The sequence below is a fragment of the Portunus trituberculatus genome, chromosome 13 (assembly GCF_017591435.1).
Source record: "Portunus trituberculatus isolate SZX2019 chromosome 13, ASM1759143v1, whole genome shotgun sequence".
NCBI classification, from domain to species: Eukaryota; Metazoa; Arthropoda; class Malacostraca; order Decapoda; family Portunidae; genus Portunus; species Portunus trituberculatus.
This window is the reverse complement of record NC_059267.1, coordinates 6,216,781-6,229,280: the sequence shown is the minus strand read 5'-3', so window position 1 is coordinate 6,229,280 and position 12,500 is coordinate 6,216,781. Positions and strand designations below refer to the sequence as shown.

The window sequence follows — 12,500 nt, the reverse complement described above, 5'->3', positions numbered from 1 at the left end:
GCAGTAATATCATCGTCAACATCATCATCATCATCATCATCATCATCATCATCATCATCATCATTATCATCAATCATCATCATATTGTTTTTTCTACGTTCCAGAAACATAATGAGCAATCCAATACCACTTAAGGAGATTCCGATCATGTTTGTAGGTTCAAATGTCGCTTCAGTGTCCTCTTTACCCTTATCAGCGGCGGCCTATCACTACCCACACTTACCTGCCCACCCGCCGCTATTAATAACCGTACCTGTGCTGCCTGTCTCACCTGTTCTGTTCGTCACCTTACCTGGAGTGGATGTGACAGGTGGTGGTGGTGGTGGTGGTGGTGGTGGTGAGTGATAAGGAAGAGGAGAATAAGAAAGAGACGAGAAGTTTTTGAGGTAGACACAATAATGATGCAAAATTACAAGGAAATAGAGAGAAAATTGTGGGTTTCTAGTAATTCAGAGGAACGTAAGTAGCGGAGGAGGAGGAGGAGGAGGAGGAGGAGGAGGAGGAGGAGGAGGAGGAGGAGGAGGAGGAGGAGGAGGAGGAGGAGGAGGAGGAGGAGGAGGAGGAGGAGGAGGAGGAGAAGATAATTCCTTCGAGAAATTTAGATCTACAGAGTAACAATTTGAAGAGGAGAAAGTGGAGGAAGAGGAGGAGGAGGAGGAGGAGGAGGAGGAGGAGGAGGAGGAGGAGGAGGAGGAGGAGGAGGAGGAGGAGTGACTTACCGAGGATTCTAACTGAGAGGGCCCCGGGAGGTGGTCTTAATGGGAGACTAAATTGCATTATGATAATTAAGGGGATAATGGAGGAGGAGGAGGAGGAGAGGAGGAGGAAGAAGAAGAGGAAGAGGAGGGCGTGAGTTATGTGGAGGTAGTGGAGGATATTTATAGGGAGTAGAGGTGGAAGATGGAGGAGGAAAAAGGAGAGAAAGACGCACGGGGGAAAGCGGAAGGAAGGAAAAGAAGCAGAAAACAACAACAACAACAACATAAAGAAAAAAATAAAAGCACTAATCCCCTCTCTCTCCTCCCGTCCCCTCCCCACACAGCACACATACCAGTCCGTCCCTCCCTCCCTCTCCACCCCCCACCTTATCAGCTTACCTGCCTCAGCGTCACTTTAATTGGGACGTCTTGGAGCATTTAATTAGCGGTGCCCCACACGCCGCGGCCAGGTGTGTGCTACGGCTCGCGGGCTGCCGGGGAATCGCAGGAAAGAGAAGGAAAGTAGAGAGGAAAAGAAGAAAATATAGGGTGGGAGCTAAAGTGTGGGTTTTCAAGGTGGTAAAGTAGAGAGGAAAAGAAGAAAATGTCGGGAAATCACACGGAAGAGAAGGAAAGTAGAAAAGTAAAGAGGAAAGGAAGAAAATGGGAAATCACACGAAAGGAGGAAAGAAGAAAAGTAAAGAGGAAAAGAAGAAAAAGGGAAACCACACGAAAGAAGAAAAGTAAAAAAGTAGAGAGGAAAGGAAGACAATGTTGGGAAATCACACGAAAGAAGGAAAGTAAAAAAGTAGAGAGGAAAAGAAGAAAATATGGAGGAGAAGCTAAAGGTGTATTTTCGAGATGGTAAAGTAAAGAAGAAAAGAAGAAAATGTGTGAAAACTGAGTATGGATTTTCAAGATGGTGTTTTGAGTATATGTTGTTTTCTTTTCCACCACCACCACCACCACCACCACCACCACCACCACCACTACCACTACCACTACCACTACTACTACTACTACTATTTGAACTGTCCCTTCCAGAAACCACTATTTTTTATGGAATAGGGAAAGCTGGCCAAGAGCAACTAGAAAAAGAAAAAAAAGAAAAGACCCACTTGATTGCCAGTTCCCTAAAAGATTAAGAAAGTCAACACAAACTTGATTCTACTATTTTTTTTTCTATTTTCAGAACAACTTCATTTTTCTGTATTTTCTCTTTTATTTCTCGTATTTCTTTCTTTTTTTCATCCTATTATTGTTATTATTGTTACTTTTATTATTTATTTTTACGTCTATGTTTCTCTTTCTTTTCTCTGTTTTCATTTTCTTCACGAGTCATATTCAGGAAAGTTAACGTAATGAAAAGAGAAAGAAGAAAAGAAACATCTGTCTTTTCTTTCGTCTTCATCTTGTTTTAATTTCTTCATTTCCTTTTCTTGTCTTCTCCGTATCCCTTTTCTTCTCAAATTTCCTCGCTCTCTCTCTCTCTCTCTCTCTCTCTCTCTCTCTCTCTCTCTCTCTCTCTCTCTCTCTCTCTCTCTCTCTCTCTCTCTCTCTCTCTCTCTCTCTCTCTCTCTCTCTCTCTCTCTCTCTCTCTCTCTCTCTCTCTCTCTCTCTCTCTCTCTCTCTCCTCCTCCTCCTCCTCCTCCTCCTCCTCCTCCTCCTCCTCCTCCTCCTCCTCCTCCTCCTCCTGCCTGTTCCTGAGTCGTGTTTGGTCAGGAGGCACCCCGCGGTTTCCCTCCGTTCACCTCCCCATCCTGAGCCTCGTCCAGACTCTGTGCTCTCGGCGGGGTGTGTGTGTGTGTGTGTGTGTGTGTGTGTGTGTGTGTGTGTGTGTGTGTGTGTGTGTGTGTGTGTGTGTGTGTGTGTGAAATCTCTGTTGCTGGTGGAACTCATTAAAAGTAAGACTGGTTTCAGAAGTTGCTGGGTGGATATAAGTTTTTAGTTTTGTTTATTTATTTTTTTGTATTTCTCTCTCTCTCTCTCTCTCTCTCTCTCTCTCTCTCTCTCTCAATTTGGCAAGTTTTGTGGGTGTAGAATGGCTTCAGGTTGATGAGGAGGCAGTTGTCGCTACATGGCTGTGTCTCTGCCGTCAGGTGTCGTGGGTAGATGGCAGTGGTGGCGGTGGTGGTGATGGTGGGGGTGATTGCAGTTGGGACACGTGCATGGCGATGGCTGGCGGTGAGTCTATACACACACTTCGTTTTCTTTCGCTGGGGCAGAGACACACAGAAAGGTAAAGATAGACAGAGAGACAAAGAAAGACACTATACTATTTTCTTTATTCCTCCTCATCTACCTCCTCCTCCTCCTCCTCCTCCTCCTCCTCCTCCTCCTCCTCCTCCTCCTCCTCCTCCTCCTCCTCCTCCTCCTCCTCCTCCTCCTCCTCCTTTTCCCCTTCCTCTTCCTCTTTCTCCTCCTCCTCCTCCTCCTCCTCCTCCAGCGTGCGTTGCGTGGGTGTGGAGGGAAGGAGCAGCAGACGGCGGCCAGGTAGGCACCGCCCGTCGGCACTCAGCGGGCGTGCAGAGGTGGTAATAGCGGCCGCGGGCTGCCCTCGGTGGCGCGCAGGGCTGCCCCGGGGGGTGATGAGCGTCGGGGCGGCTCTCCAGGGTGCTGGGCGGGGCTGGGGAGGAGCCGCGCCTCACAATAACACGTGCCGGGCCTGCCTCCCCATCGCCGCCTCCGCCCCCGCTGACAACTGTAATTTGATTAGCAGACGTAATCCTTCCTGCCGTCACCGGGAGGGGCGCGCCGCGGGGGAGACCCGGGATGGGACGAGGCGAAGGCATGTCGGCACCGGCGGGGAGGGCGTCCCTGCCTCCTGCGGGTGTGGCCACGCGCGGGGTGGAAACAAGGAAGTGGCGTGCGGGCCTTGTATTACCAGGTGCGGTCAAGGCGTTCTTCCGCCCTCAACGCGCCTCCCCGTGCCTCATCTCACCAGGCCTCGCCCTGCTGCCTCCTGCTGCCTCCACTTCTCCGCCTCTTTCGTTGCTTTTCCTTCCTCTCATCTTCCTCCCTTTTATTTATCTCTCTCCTCCTCCTACTACTACTCTTTCTCCTCCTCCTCCTCGTCCTTCCTCCTTTCTGCACACCGCCCAACAATCCAGCCTCTGCCTCTTCGTCTCTGAGGCGTGGTGGCGGCAGCGGTTAGGCGTGAGGCGTCCTGGTACTGAACAAACGCCACCTGTGTCCAGCGTGGCGCGGCGCGTCGCTGTGCGGGGTGTTCACTACATGGCGCTGGCTGGGACAGGTTGATGTCAGGCCGGGACAAGGATGGTGAACTGGTGACCATGCAACAGTAGATAAAGAATAACTATCTTGGTGATACAAGACCGAAGATACGCAGCCCAGTTATAGTCAGCCTGACCCCTACCTGTTTCATACGGGTCACAGTCCGAAGACAGCAGTGACTCTGAATGATGAGGCAATGGACTCGTCAGCCTCACGCAGCACGCCGCTGTCCGCAGGTCATCTGTGATGGCACACTCAGCAGGCCTCAGGTAGTGCCACTGCTGTGTTGCATAGTGCCGCCGCCTGGTGTCGCGGCCAGCACGGGGTCTGCCTGCATGGCTGCCTCCGGCTATCTCGCTCCTCCCCAGCGCGCCGCGACCACCGAGGCTGTCACCGCGGACAGGCCCCTGCGGGAGGCTCCGCAGGTCTCTGTGGTGCCGAGTGGGTTCCCTGGGTCCCTCAGAGGGACGCTACACTAACTTCTCTGTGGGCACCGCAAGAAACTTCCCCTTAAGAAGCTTATCAACACCGTCAACCCGCGGACCCCAGGGCAGCGGTTTACCCCCACAGGAGTCACCCCGGGGCTCCCTGGCCCTCCTCGGCCATCCCCAAGGCTCCTGCAGGGCGGCGCTGTGGACTCCCCCCGCCCCACCCCGGGATGCTGCAGGACGCCCAGTGTCGCCGCGGCTCAGCCCCGCGGGGTCGCCACGCTCCTGCAGGGAGGCTGGCCACTAATCTTCGCCCCGACAAGCGCCGGCCACGCCGCGGGGATATCAACAGTGTCGCCGCAGCGGTGGGTCTCCGGTGGCTCTGCGACCTGACCCGGCCACAGGCACACTAATGGCTTCATAATGCCGCCGAGCGTGTCGCCGCAGCCCGCCGCCCGCAGGGACGCGCCGCAGTCACGCCGTTCGACAAGTTTACAAATTGCATTTTTTGTAAAGTGGCGCGATATTTTTTTGGTGGCGGATGTAACAAAGTGCTTTATTGAAAACATTACGAGTGGCGTGCGTGGCGCCGCCAGGGTGTGCGCCGCGCTGCCAACACCGAGTCCTGCAGAGACAACTACGGCCCGCGGGGCGCGGCGCGGGACACGGGACACCTGCAGCAGCAGCAGCAGCAGCGGCTACCCGGGCTGCTGCTGGGGGAGGGAGGCAGCAGCGGCCGCAAGAGGAGGAAGAGGAGTAAGGAAAAAAAAGAAGACACAGTGGTGCAGCAGGAGGAGGAATAATAAGTGAGAGTAAAGAGAGGCGGAGGCACAGGTGGCGGGGAGGGAGAGAGAGAGAGAGGGAGGGAGGGAGGGGAGGGTGATTCAGGCAAGTTTCCTGCAGCAGAGGCTCGCCACTCACACACTGTCATCATTCATCACAGTAAATGATAAACAAGAATCGGATACGCTTCTCTCCCGCCGCGACCACCGACTGACACGCCTGGCACTCCGCGAACACACCCACGCCACGCCACGCCAACACACAGGTTGACGGAAATATTGTCATTGAATCTCTCTCTCTCTCTCTCTCTCTCTCTCTCTCTCTCTCTCTCTCTCTCTCTCTCTCTCTCATTTTCAAGGTCCTTCGGCTTCTTCCTTTCCATCTTCGTCTTACCTTTTCCCAGTTTCTTTCCACTCAACGCCACACACGTAAGGAGGAGTCAAGAGGAGGAGGAGGAGGAGGAGGAGGAAGAAGAAAAAGAAGAAGAAGAGAAGAGTAGAGCAGAGCAGAGCAGAGGAGGCCACCCACACGCCCACCCCCTGCCCGCGTAATATGATGACGATTGTGACCCGGGAATTTATTCATTTTGTCACCTCAATCAGACCCCGCTGCGTGGTGGGACAGCTGCAGGAGTCTTGGTGCGCCTCATTCGTGACGGTCTCTCTTACCTTTTGTCGCCGTGAGTGGCCGAACCCGCCAGCCAGCCAGCCAGCCAGCCATACAGCCAGCCAGCCACGTAATGATTCTAATGCTGACCAGGTGTGGGGATGATAGGCGAGGAGTGTGTGTCAGGTGTGTGTGTGTGTGTGTGTGTGTGTGTGTGTGTGTGTGTGTGTGTGTGTGTGTGTGTGTCAGGTGTAAGTGTGTGTCGTTCAGGTATGTCTCAGTGTGTGTGTGTGTGTGTGTGTGTGTGTGTGTGTGTGTGTGTGTGTGTGTGTGTGTTGTACAGGTGTGTTTTAGTCGTGTAGGTGTGTGTGTGTGTTTTTTTAATGAAAGAGGAGAACTGGCCAAGGGCAACAAAAAGATGAAAAAAGGTCCACTCAGTCGCCAGTTCACCTAAAGATCCAATAGAGCAAGCCAAAGGACAGGGACAAATGTCTTGAAACCTCCCTCCTAGATGAAGTCAAGACATAGGAAGATGGAAATACAGACACAAGCAGGGAGTTCCAGAGTTTACCAGAGAAAGGTATGAAAGATTTAGAGTACTGGTTAACTCTTGCCTTAGAGAGTTGGACAGAATAGGGGTGAGAGGAAGAAGAAAGCCTTGTGCAGCGAGGTTGCAGGAGGAGGGGAGGTATGCAGTTAACAAGATCAAAAGAGCAGTTAGAATGAAAATAGCGATAAAAGATAAAAAGAGATGCAACATTCCGGCGGTGAGAAAGAGGCTGAAGACAGTCAGTCAGAGGAGGAGACTTGATGAGACGAAAAGTTTTTGATTCCATCCTATCTAATAGAACTGTTTGAGTGGAACAATCCCCCTTCCAAACACCCGAAAAGTACTCCATACATGGGTGGATGAGGCCCCTGTATTGAGTTAGCTGTTGGAGGGGCGAGAAAAATTGACGGAGACGCCTCAGAACGCCTAACTTGTACAGGTGTGTCCCAGGTGTGTGTGTGTGTGTGTGTGTGTGTGTGTGTGTGTGTGTGTGTGTGTGTGTGTGTGTGTGTGTGTGTGTGTGTGTGTCTCGTTCAGGTGTGCATTGTACAGATGTGAGAGGAGGCCAAGTGAATTACCTGCTACTAATCTCTGGTCGGCATAGAATAAAGAGCCTGAACACTTCTCCAGCATCATCAGCCCCATTCAAGCCACACTCAGCCGTCAGTGCTCGCCGGGTTAACTGCGACATGTGTGCCACCTGTTATTAATTCCTCATTCACACCTTGAGTCTCGCCTTTGTGTGTGGCAAGGAGACTGAGAGACCGTGACCCGCCGCTAACGTAGAGGAGGAGAAGGAAGATGAGGAGGAGGAGGAGGAGGAGGAGGAGGAGGAGGAGGAGGAGGAGGAGGAGGAGGAGGAACTAAAGAGGATGTTTTGGTGATTGTCTTTTGTTTTGTATTTTCATTTCCTTTATCCTTTTTACCTGTTTTTTTTTCTTTTTTTCTTTTTGTTAAGGATACAAAAGCAAAAATTCTCTCTCTCTCTCTCTCTCTCTCTCTCTCTCTCTCTCTCTCTCTCTCTCTCTCTCTCTCTCTCTCTCTCTCTCTCTCTCTCTCTCTCTCTCTCTCTCTCATTCCTTCCTGCCTATCTCCATTCCCTCCTTCCCTCCACACCTCTACTCTTCTTCTTCCTCCTCCTCCTCCTCCTCCTCCTCCTCCTCCTCCTCCTCCTCCTCCTCGTCTTGTCTCTACCACTAAAATCAGCGTAATGTTTTGAAATCAGTTTAAAATCCCTAGTACCTCCTTACCTTCCTCTGTCCCTCTCCTCTCCCTCACCCTCTCCCTTTCCCTCTCCCTCTGCCATATAAACAAGAGGCCGGGCCAGCTCGTCCTGTACCTGACTGTATCGGCGGCCACAAACTTCTACATGAAATACCAATAGGGTTCACGTTACCTGGGCCGCGGCTGTTCCTCGCCCGCACGCCGCCCGCCACAGAGGTCAGGTTAGCCTCCCCGCGCGCCGCCACCCGTGACTGATCGCTTTGAATAAATACGCCGTAAGTTACGTTTATCACGGCTAGGGCGGCCTGGCTCCTCTCGCCTGCCTCATTATCATTTTACGGGGCCCATTGTGATTATAATAACCAGTGACAAATTTCGGGTTTTGAGAGGCGACACCGCGCGCTCTCCCCGCCGGATTTATCTATAAAAGGTCTTATCGCTGCGTGTTACAATTAATCAACATAATTGCCCGACTTATCGAAACCCCATCAGAAAATTCAGCACCGTGTTCGATCCCCGGCGACGGCTTAACCTTCCCTTTCAAATTCCCCGCCGTGCGTCAGCCTTCGTATGCCTCCCAGAGACTCTCGTACGTGTTGGCTTGCGTGTGGGTAGTGTTGCAGTGTGTTTCAGTTTGTTTCATCCTTAATCTTGGTATTGTGGGGTGGGTTTGTGAGGAGTTGAGTCCACGCCGGGGCCTCGCGTTCGGACAAGTGACGCGCCATAAATGAAACGCTTTATATTCGAGACGAGAAACATCTGAGCATCGGGGGAGTCGCATCAAATGAGCTCTGACATGTTTATAGCGCTCAAGTGCAGAGTTCACCACTGTTGATGTTGTCGTTTCATTATCACGATTGCCTTTTATTTCTTCGTTATGGCGGCGAGTGAGGAGAGGAGCAGCGCAGGAGTGGAGTGAAGGAGGCAGGAGAGCGGGAGAAGGACTGCAACCAAGCCATCCGCCGCAACCACCATCACTGCCACTACCACTACCACAAACACCACCACCACCACCACCAATGCAGCTATAGTCTTTGCTGCTGCTACTACTACTACTACTACTACTACTACTACTACTACTACTACTACTACTACTACTACTACTACTGCCGCATTCCGTTTGTGTTACTTCTTCGTTTAATGGCTCTTAGTTACGAGTGTGTGTGTGTGTGTGTGTGTGTGTGTGTGTGTGTGTGTGTGTGTGCGTGTGCGTGTGTGTCATAAACGCTGGTCAACATGTCTTTTTTACGAATTGCGTAGTTTATTATCGAGTATCTTTTCCGTATGATACTTTGTGCACGAATCAAATAGGTGTCAGTGAAGCTTCGAAACACACACACACACACACACACACACACACACACACACACTGAACCCTTGAAAAAGAACTAATCACTACAACTCAAAGGATCTCGAGGCAAGCGATCCCAAAGGACACGAAAATAGGATCAGGTCAAAGGAACCATTGTGAAGGAACCAAAGGGCGACATCCTTCACCCCGTTTTCTATTGAGTCGAAGAAAATGGGAAGTCTAGGCTCGGATTTTCTGCTCATTGTTGGAATATCAGAATGAGGACACGAATGCCAATAAATGCGTATCCTTTCGTGTTTTGGGCGTGATGGGCGGTGTGGCGGGGCGCTGGAAGGGCGAGGACGGTGCTGGGACAAGAGAGAGGGAGAGGGAGAGGGAGAGAGTGAGAGGACCACTGAACTGAGCCATTGTGTCTGTGCTTAGGACTCATTGTTGTTTGTCTCTTGTTTCCTCCTCGCTTTTCCTGTCTTGGCTTGAAGGAATTTGGGATTTTTTTTTGTTATTTCTTTTTATTTTAGTTTTTTTCGGTAGAGAAATGAGGAAGGACAGAGATAGACACAAAAACGAAGAATTTACCTGATTTTTTTCTTGTTTTAGTTTTTTTTAATGTGGAAATGAGGAGGACAAACAGAGATAGACACAAAAAACGGAGAATTTACCAGAATCTTTTTTTTTTTTTTTTAGTAGAGAAATGAGGAAAGACAAACAGAAACAGAGACACGGAAACGAAGAATTTACCTGTATTTTTAGTTTTAGTTTTTTTTTTAATATGGAAATGAGAAAAGAAAAAAAAAAGCAAAGACACGGAAGCGAGAAATTTACCTGATTTTTTTAATATGGAAATGAGGAAGGACAATCAGAAACAGAGACACAAAAACGAAGAATTTATTATATTTTTATTTTATTTTTTTTTAAAGAAATGAGGAAAGGCAAACAGAAACAGAGACACAGAAAAAAAACCCGGAGAATATAAGAAAGAAGAACAAGGAAACTGAAAACACACACAAAAACGCAAATAAAGAAGAAATATATACAAACACACAAACATGAATAGAAAGAGAAAAAAAAACTGAAAACACACAGAAACGTAAACAAAAAAGAAGAAAAAGAAAAATAAACGAAGAAAGGAATAGGAAGAGAACAGACACACAGACAAACAGACAGACAGAATCACAGACGTAGGGACAGAGAGAGAGAGAGAGAGAGAGAGAGTTCTGGTTATATTTTCCGAAACATAACGAAGTAGTGTTTGATTTTTTTGCCATGAAGGAATAAGAGAGAGAGAGAGAGAGAGAGAGAGAGCCGCAGAGGGACAGGGCGTCAGTCACAGCTCGACAGGCGTAAACCCAAAGGAACCTCACGTAAAAATGAAGAGAGCACACAATGGTGACCCAGAACACCGCACGCCGCAGTGACAATAACATTACCCACAATACCCTGCGTCCCTCCCTTCCTCCGCCCCCTCCTGCCGCTCCCCTCCCCTCCAGCAGGTAAAGCAGGTAACACAAGGGGCTACAAGGATCAGGTGTCACTCTTTCTCTCCCTCTCCCTCTCCCTCTCCCTCTCTCCCTCCCTCTCTCTCTCTTACCTGTGCGGCGGAAGAGAGGTAATGGTGACAGTGAAAGTCTAAACGTGTAGCTTCAAGAAATACGTGAAGTGCGCACTGTAACGTGACACTACTACTACTACTACTACTACTACTACTACTACTACTACTACTACTACTACTACTACTACTACTACTACTACTACTACTACTTTCTTTATGCAAGAGGGGAAGCTGGCCGAGGGAAACAAAAATAAAAAAAAAGAGTCCCACTTGATAGCCAGTTCCCTGAGAGATAGTAAGCGTTAGCCAACAGTCTGGGACAAATGTTTTGAAACCTCCCTCGTAAAAGAAGTCAAGTTGTAGGAAGATGGAAATATAGACACAGGCAGGGAGTTCCAGTGTTTATTGCTACTACTACTAATAATAATAATAATAATAATAATAATAATAATAATAATAATAATAATAATAATAATAATAATACTGCTACTACTACTACTACTACTACTACTACTACTACTACTACTACTACTACTACTACTACTACTACTACTACTACTACTGCTGCTGCTGCTCCTGCTACTGCTACTACTACTACTACTACTACTACTACTACTACTACTACTACACGTGACTATCTTCATCTTATTCACTATCTTATCTAGTGTTCTCATCTCCATTGCCTCCTTATCTCGATCTTTACTTTCTCTATCACTTCCTTTATTTCAAAATCCTTTTATTTAAATTTACACGAGTTTTTTAAAGTTTTTTTTTTATAGATTTAGAGGCAGAGTGACAAGATTTCTACATTATTAACTGGAGAAACACACTTGAAAACCCCGCTAGTCATCTCTGTGGCCTTGGAAAACAGTTGTGGTGAGAGAACAATGCGTTTCAAGTGTGTTTCATTTTAGTTTTTTTTTTTTTTAAGTGTTTTAACAGTTCTAGACGCAGAGTGACAAGATTTCTGTATTGATAACTGGAGAGACTCTCTTGAAAACTCCGCAAATCAGCTCTGTGGCAAGCGAGAGTTAAAATTGTACCCTCAAACACTACTCAAACTTCTCTGCTTCACCTCCACTATTTAAAAAGGCTTTATTTAAATTGACAAGTGGTTTTTTTTTTAAGGTGTTTTTACTGTTTTAGAGGCAGAGTGATAAGCTTTCTACTCTGTTAACTAGATAAACACTTTTGAAAACCCCGCTAGTCATCTCTGTGGTCTTGGAAAACAGTCGTAGTGAGAGGGCAAAGCGTCTCTCAATACAGACTAAACTTGGTGAATCTAGATACTCATAAGCAGAAACAAAGACACACACAGACAGATAGATAGATAGATAGCCACACAGACTGACAGATAGACAGTCCGACAAATAGACAGACAGACAGACAGAGACACAGATAGACAGACAGACAGATAGACAGACAAACAGACAGACAAACAGACGGAGACAGAGAGACAAACAGACAGACAGACAGACAGACAAACAGACGGAGACAGAGAGACAAACAGAGACACAGATAGACAGACAGACAGATAGACAGACAAACAGACGGAGACAGAGACAAACAGGCAGACAGACAGGAGGGCGGTGGAGGAATGGTAGGACAGACAGACAAACAGAGAGAGAGAGAGAGAGAGTAAGACAGATAGACAGACAAACAGCGGTCGATGATTTTAGACTCTTCTCGACAGACTGAGGGCGGTCCTTTTCTTCCTCTCTCTCTCTCTCTCTCTCTCTCTCTCTCTCTCTCTCTCTCTCTCTCTCTCTCTCTCTCTCTCTCTCTCTCTCTCTCTCTCTCTCTCTCTCTCTCTCACCTAACCTAATTTAATCTAACCTAACCAAATACTGAAACCTGATAATCCACCACCACCACCATTCCGGCCATACTCTGCGGTGTCCACTAGAGGGAGAGGCGCCCCCCGTGGTCGCCCGGTTCGTGGCCCCCTTGATGGCTATCTCTTGCCTGATCAACCCTCCCGGTGCAGCGCAAACCGGGAGGAACGGCTTCATCAGATTTCACTCCGGTACTGATGTGGTGGTGGTGGTGGTGGTGGTGGTGGTGGTGGTTATGATGGTGTTAGTGGTGTTCTTGTTATTTTCTTGTTTTTTTATTG

General features: G+C 48.6%; 1 long non-coding RNA gene across 1 annotated transcript in view; it reads left to right on the top strand.

The window, feature by feature from the left end:
• Positions 1–2,841: 2,841 nt before the first annotated feature.
• LOC123503155 overlaps positions 2,842–12,500 on the top strand; it is a 49,899-nt gene continuing 40,240 nt past the window's right edge. Inside the window, exon 1 of the long non-coding RNA XR_006674350.1 lies at positions 2,842–2,882. This is a non-coding gene — a long non-coding RNA (uncharacterized LOC123503155). The remainder of the gene's footprint in view (positions 2,883–12,500) is intronic.